The sequence below is a fragment of the Triturus cristatus genome, chromosome 2_1 (assembly GCF_964204655.1).
Source record: "Triturus cristatus chromosome 2_1, aTriCri1.1, whole genome shotgun sequence".
Classification (NCBI taxonomy): domain Eukaryota; kingdom Metazoa; phylum Chordata; class Amphibia; order Caudata; family Salamandridae; genus Triturus; species Triturus cristatus.
The window spans coordinates 1132283679-1132298158 of record NC_140581.1 but is presented as its reverse complement, the minus strand read 5'-3'; positions in this window follow the sequence as shown (position 1 = coordinate 1132298158).

The following is a 14480-nucleotide window of genomic DNA, read 5'->3' as shown; positions in this document are numbered from 1 at the left end:
AGGACACCTAGTTGCATTGGTATATCCATCCCTGTTATTTTGGAAACAGAAATTAGGACCCAATCACTCCCTCTCCAGCATGCATCTGACCTCCTTCTATTGCATTGGGTGTAGTCTAGTTGGGGTTTAATGCTATCGGTAGAAGATTTCCCCATAACTGCTTTAGACATGGTTCTTTTAGTTGTGAGCATAGCTCACAGGACAGTGTAAAATCAAAAATTGGACTCAGGCAGTTGTATTCTGAGTAATAACATAAGTATCTGTAAAGCGCAAGTTCACCCCAACGAGGTCTCTTGGCGCTCAATAACAGAAGCTTATTGTTACCCAACGGTACTCATTTTATCAACCTAAGATAGATGAAAGGCTGAGTGGACCCCCTGAGATTTTAACTTGTGACCAAGAGGTCAAGCACATGCCTCTGCAGTGGATGCATTAGTCCACTGAGCCACCAGCCCTGACAATCTTGATTTTTTCACCATTAAACTTCCAAAGGAATCAGCATTGCATTTGCTGCAGCTCCTGATCTTACTTTTTCCATAAATTACAGTCATTTTAATTTATAGATGACTACCGAATTATTTATCAAATATTGAAATCTTAGAGGAGTATAACTAACTATTAAATATTAATGAAGAACAGCACAGGTACGTGTAGTTCTTCTGTCTTCGGGAAGATTACATTTTTCCACAATAAGGTTCTGCTCAAGTCAGAAATATCCATATATATTATACATATTACTACTTGTCTGTGCTAGTAGCCAAGCCTCATTTTAATACTCCTCAGCTTTGAAAATCCAAAAAGTAGATGGAATACATGTGTTTACCCAAATTAAGACAGAAGAAGGTTTTCTGTCTACTAGAAAAGCTAGAACAGAGGAGGGGAGTCTTTAAGCATCAGAGAGCAATCATTAAAAAAAAAAATCCAGCTTCTGTTAAATACCTGCAACGTTTTAGAAGCATGTGCCTAGTCTGTTCCCCTTTATTGACGCCTGCGAAACACATTTAGTGTCCTCCTATCGAAGGATGCACCCTTCTGGGCAATTTTAGTAGCAGTGTCTCTCAGAGACTGTCCCCTTCTTCAAAGATCACACCTTCTATTCAGACTAGTCAACCATCTGTGTAACGTGTATTCTGCTTTTCTTATGAAGCTTGCAATAACACTCCTCCCTTCTGCCAGAGGAATGCAGGCAACACTTCCACTGTCTGGGGAAATAACCCTCACCCTCTATTGTGTGTCAAAATGGATCCCATTTGCTTTGGCACATGCTTGCGAGCGCACACACACACACACTCCTACTACCATACATATGTCACGTCTCACTGTACACACACTTGACTGGTTTCTGGGTTTCATATAGCTGTGGAACTCTACATGGGAGGGGCTGGTAGACTGCACACATTTTGACACAGAGGAAAATGTCTAGTCACACTAAAGATTCATCAAGCACAGTATGCTACCACCACTGCTCTATATGACACACCCAAGATACTAGTATGTTTCACTGTCTCCTATAAGGACATGCTCCAGGTCACAGGACATGTCCTGGAATGTGCATTATCAAGGACAGGCAATGCCTCTACGGACACACTAGATTAGCATGATGCATGGGCCAAAGAAAGACAGGATACCAGTTTCACATGTAGTGGGGCACTGATCAGGAGGTCAAACCTGTATACCAGGCTGGGGACATTTCGTCCCAACAGGATGTCACCAAATTTAGGCATTCTCAGCAGAACTACTCATTAGCCCTTATTTTAGCTCTTACTTAATTCTGTAAGGTGCTAGAGAAGGGAACTTACTTAAGAAAAGCTTGTCCTGCTGTAGGTAAAATAGTGCCCATTTCAAAGGAAAAACAATAAAATGTACCTTTTAGCTGTGAACTCTGAACAGCTCATGACTTGTGCACATATCCTACATTCTTCTCATGCACACTATCTTCCCCTACAAGTGGACCTTCGGTTGAATATGGGCATTGAAGCAGAGAAACATAGGGAGATAAAATGATATGAGTAATCTGATATGAGGGCCAGCATTTCCCTAAAATCAACAGCTTTGATGAACCCAAGACCTTCCTGAAAAGTATACTTAATTATGACTTTTATAATTAATACTGTGAGCCAAACTTTAAGGGTGAAGAACGTCAGAAGACATTCGTTTCAGCATTTGCAGAATCTTCTTTTCTAACAAATGTGTTGTTTATCCCTTTTGTTCTAACACAGTGCTATGATCGTGAGGTTGCTACTTTCTTCAACAGCAGCCCAAAGCACTTTATATTTTCGAATATGTATGTCCAGCCATTACTTTATGCCTCAGACCCCTCAGTTGATTTCTGTACTTCCAGAAGTGTTATTCTAGTGGTAGCCAGCAGGGGAATGAGGCTTTACAATAAAGTATTTACCATAAAATACCTTTACCACACAGACTTTACCATACAGGTCAAAAGTACCAGGGAATTAAGTGTTTCTACCTTTACCACGCATGCCATTATCACACAGGTAAGTATATTTTTTACTAACACAATTATTATACTATTTAGAAAAGGTTTTAGGTTTGTGTAGTTGTAAAGGGAGGTATGAGTAATATTAGGGTTTATGGTTGGTTTGTGGAATAGGGAGGTAAGGGTAATTTTAGGGTTTAGTGGCAGGTGATAGTAAAAAGAGGTAAGGGTAATATTACAGTTTTGGGGTAGGTAGTGGTAAAGGTAATTTGAGGGTCTAGAAGTGGATTGTGGTAAAGGGAGGTAAGGGTAATTTTAGTGGATAGGGCTAGGTAGTGATAAAGAGAGGTAAGGGTAATTTTAGGGTTTGGGGTGGGTAGTGGTAGAGGGCTAAGGGTACTTTTCGGTTTTAGAGGTGGGTAGTGGTAAAGGGAGGTAAGGGTAATTTTAGGATTTAGGGGTGGGTAGTGGTAAAGGAAGGTATGGTTAATTTTAGGGTTTTGAGGTGGGCAGTGAAAAAGCTAGGTAAGGGCAATTTAAGGTTTTAGTGATTGGTAGTGGTAAAAGGAGAAAAGAGTAAATATAGGGTTTAGCGTCGGTAGTGGTAAAGGGAGATTAGGAAAACATTAAAAACATGGGGATTTGAAGGTTTCCCTCCAACAATTAAATATGAATTTTAAAAAAGTGTAATATTTATAATATAAATTAAATGATTCAAACATACAATGTATATATATTTACTTTATATATATTTACCATGCATGGTAAGGATAATTTTTAGGGTTTAGGGGTGGGTAGTGGTAAAAGGAGATAAGGGTAATTTGAGAGTTTAGCGTGGGCTGTGGTAAAGGGAGATTATGAATAATTTAAAAACATGGAGAGTTTGTGGAAAATGAAATATAAATTAAAAAGTAAAAAAATGCAAAGAAGGGTGTGTGTATATATATATATATATATATATATATATATATATATATATATCTTCACATCTGGGTTCATGTGATGAACCCTGTTGCATCCACCAGGCGAGGTCGGTGCCGGGCGACGGGGCACAGGACCACGTATATTTGAAAAAAGTACTCACCCAGCAGCGCAAAAGAGTTGTCATCAGTGATGTCATCAGTGATGTCACTGACCATGTCATAAATGATGTAATATGTGATGTCATCAGCAGTGCATTGCTGGGGCATGAGTGATAGTTATCTCAGCTAACTATAATGACCGGATTTCTCTGGTTTTGTATGAGTGAAATGTCTGACTAACTATAACGTCTTTGAAACCTGTGGTTTTTTCAGTGAATTTCAAAGGTTTTTTTAAATGCTAATTTCTAACTATAACGTTCCTGAAACCTGTGTTTCTTTCAGTGAACTTCGAAGGTTTTTTAAATGCTAATCCCTAACTAGAACGCCCATGAAACTTCTGTTTTTAGTGAATTTCTAAGGTTTTTTAAATGCTAATTTCTAACTATGCCTACATTGGTAGGACATGTGCACAAAGATGAAGAAAAGCGCAGAAAGAAGCAAGAGAAGTGCAGAAAGAGGCAACAGAAGTCCAGAAAGAGGAAGAAAGGTACAGAAAGAGCAAGAGATGTGCAGAAAGAACCAACAGAGTTGCAGAAAGAGGCCTACTTCGACTGTACTTTACAACAGACTCGTACAAAGTAGCTTAATCACTAATCCTTCTCCTAAGATGTCTTAAACCTCACTTTTCTCTCGAAGGTTCACTATTCATCGACTGCTCAGAATGTTAGGTGTACCAAATTTAAAACAGAAATCCTGAGCATATTACTGTTGTAAGTCTGACCAAGTTTGTGAAGGTATGCATGCGTGTGTCTCTGCTTTTACCTAGTGACACGTTACATAAAAATAAACATACAAATACTTGAATACCTGTGTTTTGAACAGCATACACTGTAAATTTGTGTACAAAAAGGTAGAAGCAAGAGAGGGGCAGAAAGAAGTAACAGAGGTGCAGAAAGAGACAAGAGGGGTGTAGAAAAAAGCAAGAGAGATGCAGAAAAAAGCAAAAGAAGTACACAAAGAACCAACAGAGGTGCATAAATAGGCAAGAGGGGTGCAGAAAGAAGCAACAGAGGTGCAGAAAGAGGCAAGAGAACTGCGACAAGAGGCAAGAGAGTTGTAGAAACAGGTAAAGAGGTGCAGAAAGAGAGAACAGGGATGCAGACAGAGGCATGAGAGGTGCAGAAAGAGGGAAGAGTGGTGCAGAAAGAGGCAAGAGGGGTACAGAAATTTGCAAGAGAGGTGCAGTGGGAAGCAAGAGCAGTGCAGAATGAACCAACAGAGGTGCAGAGAGAAGCAAGAGCGGTGCAGAAAGAGGCAAAAAAAGTGCAGAACGAAGCAAAATAGGTACAGAAAGAGGGAAGAGGGTGTGAAAGAGGCAAGAGAAGTGCAGAAAGCAAGCAACAGAGATGCAGAAAGAGTCAAGAGATTTGCAGAAAGAGACAAGAGAGTTGCAGCACAAGGTAAAAGAGGTACAGAAAGAGAGAACAGGGGTGCAGACAAAGGCAAGAGAGGTGCAGAAAGAGGGACAAGGGGTGCAGAAAGAGGCATGAGGGGTTCAGAAATTTGCAAGAGAGGTGCAGAAAGAAGCAAGAGCAGTGCACAAAGAACCAACAGAGGTGCAGAGAGAAGGAAGAGGGGTGTAGAAAGAGGCAATGGAAGTGCAGAAAGAAGCAAAAGAGGTACAGAAAGAGGGAAGAGGGTGCAGAAAGAGGCAAGAGAGGTATACAAAGAGGGGAAAAGGGTAAAGAAATAGGCAAGAGGGGTGCCGAAAGAAACAAGAGAGGTGCAGAAAGAAGCAAGAGAATTGCAGAATGAAGCTTCGGGGGTGCAGAAAGAGGCATGTGGGCACATAAAGAGGCAAGAGAGGTGCAGAAGGAGGCGAGAGAGGTGCAGAAAGAAGCAAGAGAAGTGTAGAATGAAGCTAAAGATGTGCACAAAGAGGGAACAGGGGTGCAGACAGGCAAGATAAATTCAGAAAGAGGGAAGAGGGTGTAGAAAGAGGCAAGAGGGGTGTAGAAATTTGCAAGAGAGGTGCAGAAAGAAGCAAGAGAAGTACAGAAAGAAGCCAAAGAGGTGCATAAAGAAGCAAGAGAATTGCAGAATGAAGCAACAGGGATGCAGAAAGAGGCAAGTGGGTACATAAAGAGGGAAGAGGGTACAGAAAGAGGCAAGAGATCTGCAGGAAGAGGCAACAGAGGTGCAAAGAGAGGCAGGACAGGTACAGGAAAAGCGAAGAAGGGTGCAGAAAGAAGCAAGAGAGGTGCAGAAAGAGGCAAGAGGGGTGCAGAAAGAGGCAAGAGAGGTACAGAAATAGGAAAGAAAGATGCACAAAGAGGGAAGAAGGGTGCAGAAAGAGGCAAGAGGGGTGCAGAAAGTAGCAAGAGAGGTGCAGAAAGAAGCAAAAGAAGTACAGAATTAAGCAAAAGTGGTGCAGAAAGAGACAAGAGGGGTGCAGAGGCAACAGAGGTACAGAAGGAGGCAAGAGAACTGCAGAAAGAGGCAAAAGAGGTACAGAAAGAAGGAACATGGGTACAGACAGAGGCAAGAGAAGTGCAAAAAGGGGGAAGAGGGGTACAGAAAGAGGCAAGAGGGGAGCAGAAATGTGCAAAAGAAGTGCAGAAAGAAGGTACAGAAAGAGGGAAGAGGGTGTTGAAAGAGGCAAGAGAACTGCGGAAACAGGCAACAGAGGTGCAGAAAGGGGCAAGACAGGTGTAGGAAAGGGGAAGAAGAGTAAAGAAAGAAGCAAGAGCGGTGTAGAAAGAACCAAGGGATGTGCAGGAAGAGGGGTGCAGAAAGAGGCAAGCGAAGTGCAGAAAGAAGCAAAAGAGGTACAGAAATAGAGAAGAGGGTACAGAAAGAGGTAAGAGAACTGCAGAGAGAGGCAACAGAGGTGCAGAAAGAGGCAAGCCAGGTGTAGGAAAGGGGAAGAAGGGTACGGAAAGAAGCAAAAGAGGTGCAGAAAGAGGCAAGAGGGGTGCAGAAAGAGGCAAGAGAGGTGCAGAAAGAGGCATAAGAGATGCACAAAGATGGAAGAAGGGTGCAGAAAGAGGCAAGCGGGGTGCAGAAAGAAGCAAGAGAGGTGCAGAAAGAAGCAAGGAAAGTGCAGAATGAAGCAAGAGGGGTGCAGAAAGAGGCAACAGAGGTGCAGAAGGAGACAAGAGAACTGCCGAAAGAGGCAAGAGAGTTGTAGAAACAGGAAAAAGATGCAGAAAGAGGGAATGTGTGCAGAAAAGGGCAAGAAGAGTGCAGAAAGAGGGAAAAGGGGTGCAGAAAGAGGCATGAGAGGCACAGAAATGTGCAAGAGATGTGCAGAAAGAAGGAAGAGGGTGCAGAAAGAGGCAAGAGAACTGCAGAACAAAAGGCAACAGAGGTACAGAAAGAGGCAGGAGGGCAGTTGCAGGGAAAGGGAAGAAGGGTGCAGAAAAAAGCAAGAGAGGTGCAGAAAGAGGCAAGAGCAGTACAGAAAGAGACAAGAGAGGTGCAGAAAGAGGCAAGAGAGATGCACAAAGAGGAAAGAAGGGTACAGACTTTTGCAAGAGAGGTACAGAAAGAAGCAAGAGCAGTGCACAAAGAACCAACAGAGGTGCAGAGAGAGGAAGAGAGGTGTAGAAAGAGGCAATGGAAGTGCAGAAAGAAGCAAAAGAGGTACAGAAAGAGGGAAGAGGGTGCAGAAAGAGGCAAGAGAGGTATACAAAGAGGGAAAAGGGTGCAGAAAGAGGCAAGATGGGTGCAGAAAGAAACAAGAGAGGTGCAGAAAGAATCAAGAGAGTTGCAGAATGAAGCAACAGGGGTGCAGAAAGAGGTAAGCGGGTACAGAAAGAGGCAACAGAGATGCAGAAAGAAGCAAGAAAAGTGTAAAATGAAGCTAAAGATGTGCACAGAGAGGGAACAGGGGTGCAGACAGGCAAGAGAAATGCAGAAAGAGGGAAGAGGGTGTAGAAAGCGGCAAGAGGGGTGCAGACATTCTCACGAGAGGTACAGAAAGAAGCAAAAGAGGTACAGAAAGAGGGAAGAGGGTGCAGAAAGAGGCAAGAGATCTGCAGAAAGAGGTGTAGAGAGAGGCAAGACAAGTGTAGACAAAGTGAAGAAGGGTGAAGAAACACGCAAGAGAGGTGCAGAAAGAGGCAAGAGGGGTACAGAAAGAGGCAAGGGAGGTACAGAAAGAGGAAAGAAAGATGCACAAAGAGGGAAGAAGGGTGCAGGAAGAGGCAAAAGGCATGCAGAAAGAAGCAATAAAGGTGCAGAAAGAAGCAAGAGAAGTGTAGAATGAAGCAAAAGGGGTGCAGAAAGAGGCAAGAGGGGTGCAGAAAGAGGCAAGAGAAGTGCAGAAAGAGGGAAAAGGGGTACAGAAAGAGGCAAGACAGGTGCAGAAATGTGCAGAAAGAAGGACAAGGGTGCAGAAAGAGGCAAGAGGACTGCATAAAAAAGGCAACAGGTGCAGAAAGAGGCAGGACAGGTGCAGGGAAAGGGAAGAAGGGTGCAGAAAAAAGCAAGAGAGGTGCAGAAAGAGGCAAGAGTGGTACAGAAAGAGGCAAGAGAGATGCATAAAGAGGGAAGAAGGGTGAAGAAAGAGGCAAGAGGGGTGCGGAAAGAAGATATAGAGGTGCAGAAAGAACCAAGAGAAGTGCAGAATGAAGCAGCGGGGCTGCAGAAAGAGGCAAGAGGGGTGCAGAAAGGCAACAGAGGTGCAGAAGGAGACAGGAGAACTGCAAAAAGAGGTAAGAGTGGTGCAGAAAGAGGCAAGAGGGATGCAGAAAGAAGGAAGTGAGGTGCAGAAAGAAGCAAGATAAGTGTAGAGTGAAGCAACAGGGGTGCAGAAAGAGGCAAGAGGGGTGAAGAAAGAGGCAACAGAGGAGCAGAAGGAGGCAAGGGAACTGCAGAAAGAGGCAAGAGTGTTGCAGAAACAGGCAAAAGAGGTGCAGAAAGAGGGAACAGAGGTGGAGACAGACATGAGAGAAGTGCATAAAGATGGTAGAGGGCTTCAGAAATGTGCAAGAGGGGTACAGAAAGAAGCAAGAATAGTGCAGAAAGAACCAACAGAGGTGCAGAAAAAGGCAAGAGGGGTGCAGAAAAAGGAGAGAGAAGTGGAGAAATAAGCAAAAGAGGTGCAGAGAGAGGCAACAGGGGTGCAGAAAGAAGCAAGAGAGGTGCAGGAAGAGGCAAGAGATGTGCAGAAAAAGGGAAGAAGGGTGCAGAAAGAAGCAAGAGAGGTGCAGAAAGAAGCAAGAGAAGTGCAGAAAGAGGCAAGTGAGGTGCAGAAGGAGGCAAGAGAACTGCAGAATGAGGCAAGAGCGTTGCAGAAACAGGCAAAAGGGGTGCAGAAAGAGGGAACAGGTGTGCAGACAGAGGCACAAGAGCGCAGAAAGAGGGAAGGGGTGCAGAAAGAGGCAAGAGGAGTGCTGAAATTTACAACAGAGGTGCAGACACAAGCAAGAGCAGTGCAGAAATAACCAACAGAGGTGCAGAAAGAGACATGAGAACTGCAGAAAGAGGCAAGAAGGGTGCAGAAAGAGGCCAGAGAGGTGCACAAAGAGGCAAAAGGGGTACAGAAAGAGGCAAGAGGGGTACAGAAAGAAGCAAGGGAAGTGCAGAAAGTAGAAACAGAGGTGCTGAAAGAGGAAAGAAGGGTGCAGAAAGAGGTAAGAGAAGTGCAGAGAGAAGCAACAGAGGTGCAGAAAGAGGCAAGAAAGGTGCAGAAAGGGAACAGGGGTGCAGAAAGAGTTCAGGGATACCGAAATTTGCAAGAGAGTTGCAGAAAGAAGCAAGAACAGTGCAGAAAGAAGCAAGAGAAAATCAGAAAGAAGCAAGAGAGGTGGAGAAAGAGGGAAGAGGGGTTCAGAAAGAGGCAAGAGGGATGCAGAAATTTACAAAAGAAGTGCAGAAAGAAGCAACAGCAGCTCAGAAAGAACCAACAGAGGTGTAAAAAGAGGCAAGAGGGGTGCAGAAAGAGGTAGGAGATGTGCACAAAGTGGCAAGAGGGGTACATAAATAGGCAGTAAGAGAAGTGCAGAAAGAAGCTACAGAGGTACTGAAAGAGGCACGAAGGGTGCAGAAAGAGGCAAGAGAAGTGCAGAAAGCAGCAACAGAGGTACATAAAGAGGCAAGAGAGGTGCAGAAACAGGCAGGGAAGATGCAGACAGAGGGAACAGGGGTACAACAAGAGGCAAGAGAGGTGCAGAAAGGGGAAAGAGGGATGCAGAAAGAGGCAAGAGTGGTGCAGAAAGAAGCAAGTGAGGTGCAGAGAGAGGATACAGAGGTATAGAAAGAGACAAGAGAGGTGCAGAAACAGGCAAGCAATGTGAGGAAAGAGGCAAGAAAATTGGTGAAAGAAGCAACAGTGGTGTGGAAAGAAGCAAGAGAAGTGCAGAAAGAGACAAGTGAGGTACAGAAAGAGGCAAGAGAGGTGCAGAGAAAGGCAAGAGTACTGCAGAAAGAGGCAAGAGGTATGCAAAAAAGGTAAGAAGGGTACATAAAGAAGCAAGAAAGGTACAGAAAGAAGCAAGAGAAGTGAAGAAAGAAGCAAGAGAGGTACAGAAAGAGGCAAGAAAAGTGCAGAAAGAGGCAGGAGAGGTGCAGAAAGAGGCAAAAGTGGTGCAGAAAGAGGGAAGAAGGGTGTAGAAGGAGGCAAGAGGGGTACAGAAAGAAGCAAGTTAGGTGCAGAAAGAGGCAACAGAGGACCAGAAAGAGGCAATAGAGGTGCAGAAAAAGAAACAAAAGGTGCGGAAAGAAGAAACAGAAATGCAGGAAGAGGCAAGAGAGGCGCAGAAAAAAGCAAGAGTGGTTTGCACACCATTAGTACCAATTTAATACCCACATTTAGCAATAAGGACCAGGTGACCATTCGAGGTTTGCAAAGGGCCTTCCACCACTCTGTAACACTTGTCGCTGCATTTTTAGTATTTAGAATAGAAATGTGAGAGACCCCTTAAGCCAACCAGGGGAATAGGGTACTACTTTCTAGTAGAAAGAATTTTCCCGTGGTGTAATATAATGTAGGAATTAATCGTGTTGGGAAACTGAATTGTTATATTCAGATACACAATCAGAAGCCCATGTGTTAGGATATGTCTAATTAATATAAGTCATACCACTATACAATTTAATAAAAACATCATATTTTATTAAAATCCGGTTAAAAACAAGCAAAACAAAAGCAATTTATGATCCTGTCATAAATACGCCTGTTGCCAACATTCAAATAACATATGTACTTAAAGTAAATTCTACTAAATTCAAGAGCACAACTGATACACCTTACTTTGGTACAGTTTTTCGGACCCAACAGTACACAATAACTACACCCATCAATTAACAATCCCACAAACTTAAAACAGAGAGACAGAAATAGACAGTATAATTTGTCATTAAGTAACACATCCGTTGATAAATTTCAAAAAGGCTTTTCCTATACACAATATATGAATACAGTGTCTGCAAGAAAAGCTGTTCCCACAGATTGTGTTGTAGTGCTGCGTCGACGCGTTTCGATGGTTTAGTCTAATTGTCCATCTTTTTCAAGACACAAATTGTTTCATCATCTCTCTTATTATAGGCACTGTTTGGTTGCCGTTGTAATAAACTCCTGTTGACAAATGTATCAATAGTGCAGAGTTACGTTTATGGCAAGTATTGATTATTAAAAAACATCTACATTGTATATTATTTAAAATAATCTTGTATATAACACATTGTTGCCTATACATATGATCATGTTTAAATTTCACTAGGTCTTTAATTCAGTTATTCAACTCTAGATAGAGCAATGTCATTTATATTACCATAGAGATAATATCTACATACATATTACACTTTTTCTTGTTTTTATCCTATCAAATGGGCTACTCCAGCCAAAGAAGCTTGAGTTGTTATTGGTATTAGGTATAAAGAAGATTTTGGAATCAAGGAATTACCTTATAGCATATCTTGATATCCTCAGATTCGTGGATTGTCTATTTGTTCTTTATAATTTAGTCAAGAACATCTGAAAAAACAATAGGTCGATCAGCCTTAGACTTTGCCGAATCTTGATGTTCCTGTCCTACGCAGTCACGACACCCCTTTCCTCTTTGTTTATTTTGAGAACCACCATATATCCTAAATTAAATTAACTTCAACCATTTACAACTAATCAATCGCTAATGGCAGAGAGGCAGATATTACTCCTTAAATTTTTTGTGCAAAATAAACCTCCAAATTGTAATATTTTTTATTTCAAAGTTTTTTTATATCTAAAATTTCCATAAACTGTCCAATCTTATCACCTTGTTGAGCGGTATGATTTTATTTGTGTTTCAGGACCCTGCTCCTGCGTTTTCTCAGTACGGGGCAGATTATTCTTACTGTGAAACTCCTCCTCAATTTATCTTTGGTGATTTTCACCTAAAACATGAACCATTATAGATAGATCTGAATATAATGCTTTCATTTATAATTATTTTTCCCAAACCATGAAGATTTAGATGCCTACCGTATTCTATGAGGGAAACCGCTTTGCCTGTTGTTTAAATGTTGCAGGGTGAGGCGAACACATATCACCTCCTAGTTGCGGTATTAACCCCCTTGCTTTGACGCACAGTGCCTGCAAGGGATATAACATCACGCTATAACGACACATTAGAGTATAGTAAACTATTATCTATTTTGTGGGGCATCAAAGTTTTAATTCAAATTATGGCCCGATAGTGAGATAGAATCCAACTCGATAACCTCACCATCTCGATGGTCTTGTATAGCTTCCAATGGGTTCCTCTTGTCCTCCTGACTGCCAGCATACAACATACCCTTACCTTACCGTTATATAAACCCAAGGATGAAAACTCTGATTGGCCCATTGCAGAATTAATTGATTTCTCCCAGGTGTGCCTTCATGTTTCGCGGGCCAAACCCTGAAAATAATGGATGCTGCGACCTTTCCGGTCCTGTGCATCCTGCCTACAATAATCCGGATGTACACATTCCGGAAGTGCTATGCGTTTAAACCTCCGGCTCTGTTGGCAATTCGTATGCGTGCTGCCTAAGGTGTCCCAGATGTACTTCTTTTCAAAATCATGTAACTTTATAAATCCGGCTCCCGACCGCAAACATTGCGCCTGTAATTGCCGATTCCCTGGAAGTACCCATGACCCCGGTCAATTATGTTCTCTATTGTACAAGATTTTACCCGAAAGGTAACATGCCTCCCTCTCTAATATTTATAATTTCACCAAGTGAACTATGTTTAATAAAGATTTAAATATTACTCATAGTACCGCTACAACCACTTTTTTTAATTTTCAACATACATTGATTATAATTTCCCATGACCATAAGAAAGGATTTTTTTTAAATATATATATATATGTATATAGATTCATAAACGGGAATATATATATATATATGGCCTATCAATTCTATGGTATATATTATAGTGGTTCTGAACTATTTGATAAATTGCCAAGCAATTAATGAATCTGCGTTTCAGAACTATCCTATACTCTTACATTGTATTTCATTGATTTACTACCAGTTTCATCCAATCCTCCCTGGTATTCATGCCTTTGTTTATGGTGTCCAAGTGGCAAATGTACCATTGTTCACGCGTTTTCCTAATAGCATCCAGATTACCTCCTCTCCGGCTTACAGTTATTTTTTCCAATATAAACCACTGAAACTGGTTATACTGGTGATTGGCTTTGGCATACTGGTCAGTAAGGGGTGCATTTTCCTTCTTGTTTTTTAGCGCCGATCTATGTTCAAGTAATCTGATGCGTAGTTCCCTACCGGTCTCCCCCACGTAGCCTAAGCCGCATGGGCAGACAAGGAGGTATACTAGGTTCTTGCTCCGGCAGTTGTTTAATGATTTTGCGACCATGGTTTTACCATTAAAGTTCAAAATCTTTTCTTCCATGCAATTGGGACAAATGGAACATGTACCACAGGCATAATTGCCTATAGCTTTTTGGTTATGCAGAATGGTTTGACTATTATTTTCAATCGTTTTATAGGTTTTTACCAATGCATTTCTTATAGTTTTATTTCTTCTAAAAGAGAATAGGGGTTTAGGTATAGGTGTCAGCATTCCATCATTGAGGATCTTCCAATTGCGGTTTACTATATTCTTTATTTTGTTACTCAAACCAGAATATTGACTCACAAAAACAATTTTGTCTAGATTTCTATTCTTCTTCTCTTTGTTCTTGTTTAATAGACTATCCCTATCATAAAATCTTGCACGCTTGAGGGAGTGCTTGATTAATTTTCTGGGGTATCCTCTTTCTTTCAGTTTGTTTGTCATTATTTCCGCATGGTAGTGGAAATCAATCAGATTTGTACAATTACGGCGTAACCTTAAAAACTCGCCAAATGGAATAGTGTCTCTTTGTGACTTGGGGTGATTACTGTCGTATTTCAACAAAGTGTTCTTATCAGTTGGTTTTGAAAATAATTCCACTTCAAGGTGTCCTTGTGTATCTTTTATTTTAATATCCAAAAAATCGACACTTATGTCACTGAAATTGGCTGTAAACCTCAAGTTATCATCTCCTACATTGAGCCATTCTAAGAACTGCATAAGCTCGGTTTTTGCACCGTTCCAGATAAAGATTATATCGTCTATAAAACGATGCCAATGGGAAACATTTTCGAAAAAAGGTGCCATCTCGTTGTAAATATGTTTGCACTCACAGTGGCTTACATAGAGGCATGCCAAGCTGGGGGCACATGTGGCCCCCATACTTGTCCCTTTGACTTGTTTGTACAACTCATCTTTGAATAAGAAAATATTGTTCTTCAATACCAACTTGATACAATTTAAGATAAATTGGCATTGACCATTATTCAAATTTTCCTCTTCTAAAATAGACGCCATCACTCGTATTATATCGTCCTGGGGGATATTTGTATATAATGCTTCGATATCTAGGGTGACCAGAAACTGAGTCACCCTATTGAAGCTAAGCCCCTCAAAAATCGAAATTGTGTGGGCTGTGTCTTTCAGGTATGATTCCTGTTTTTAGTAACATTTGAGCCGTTTGAGCTAGAAA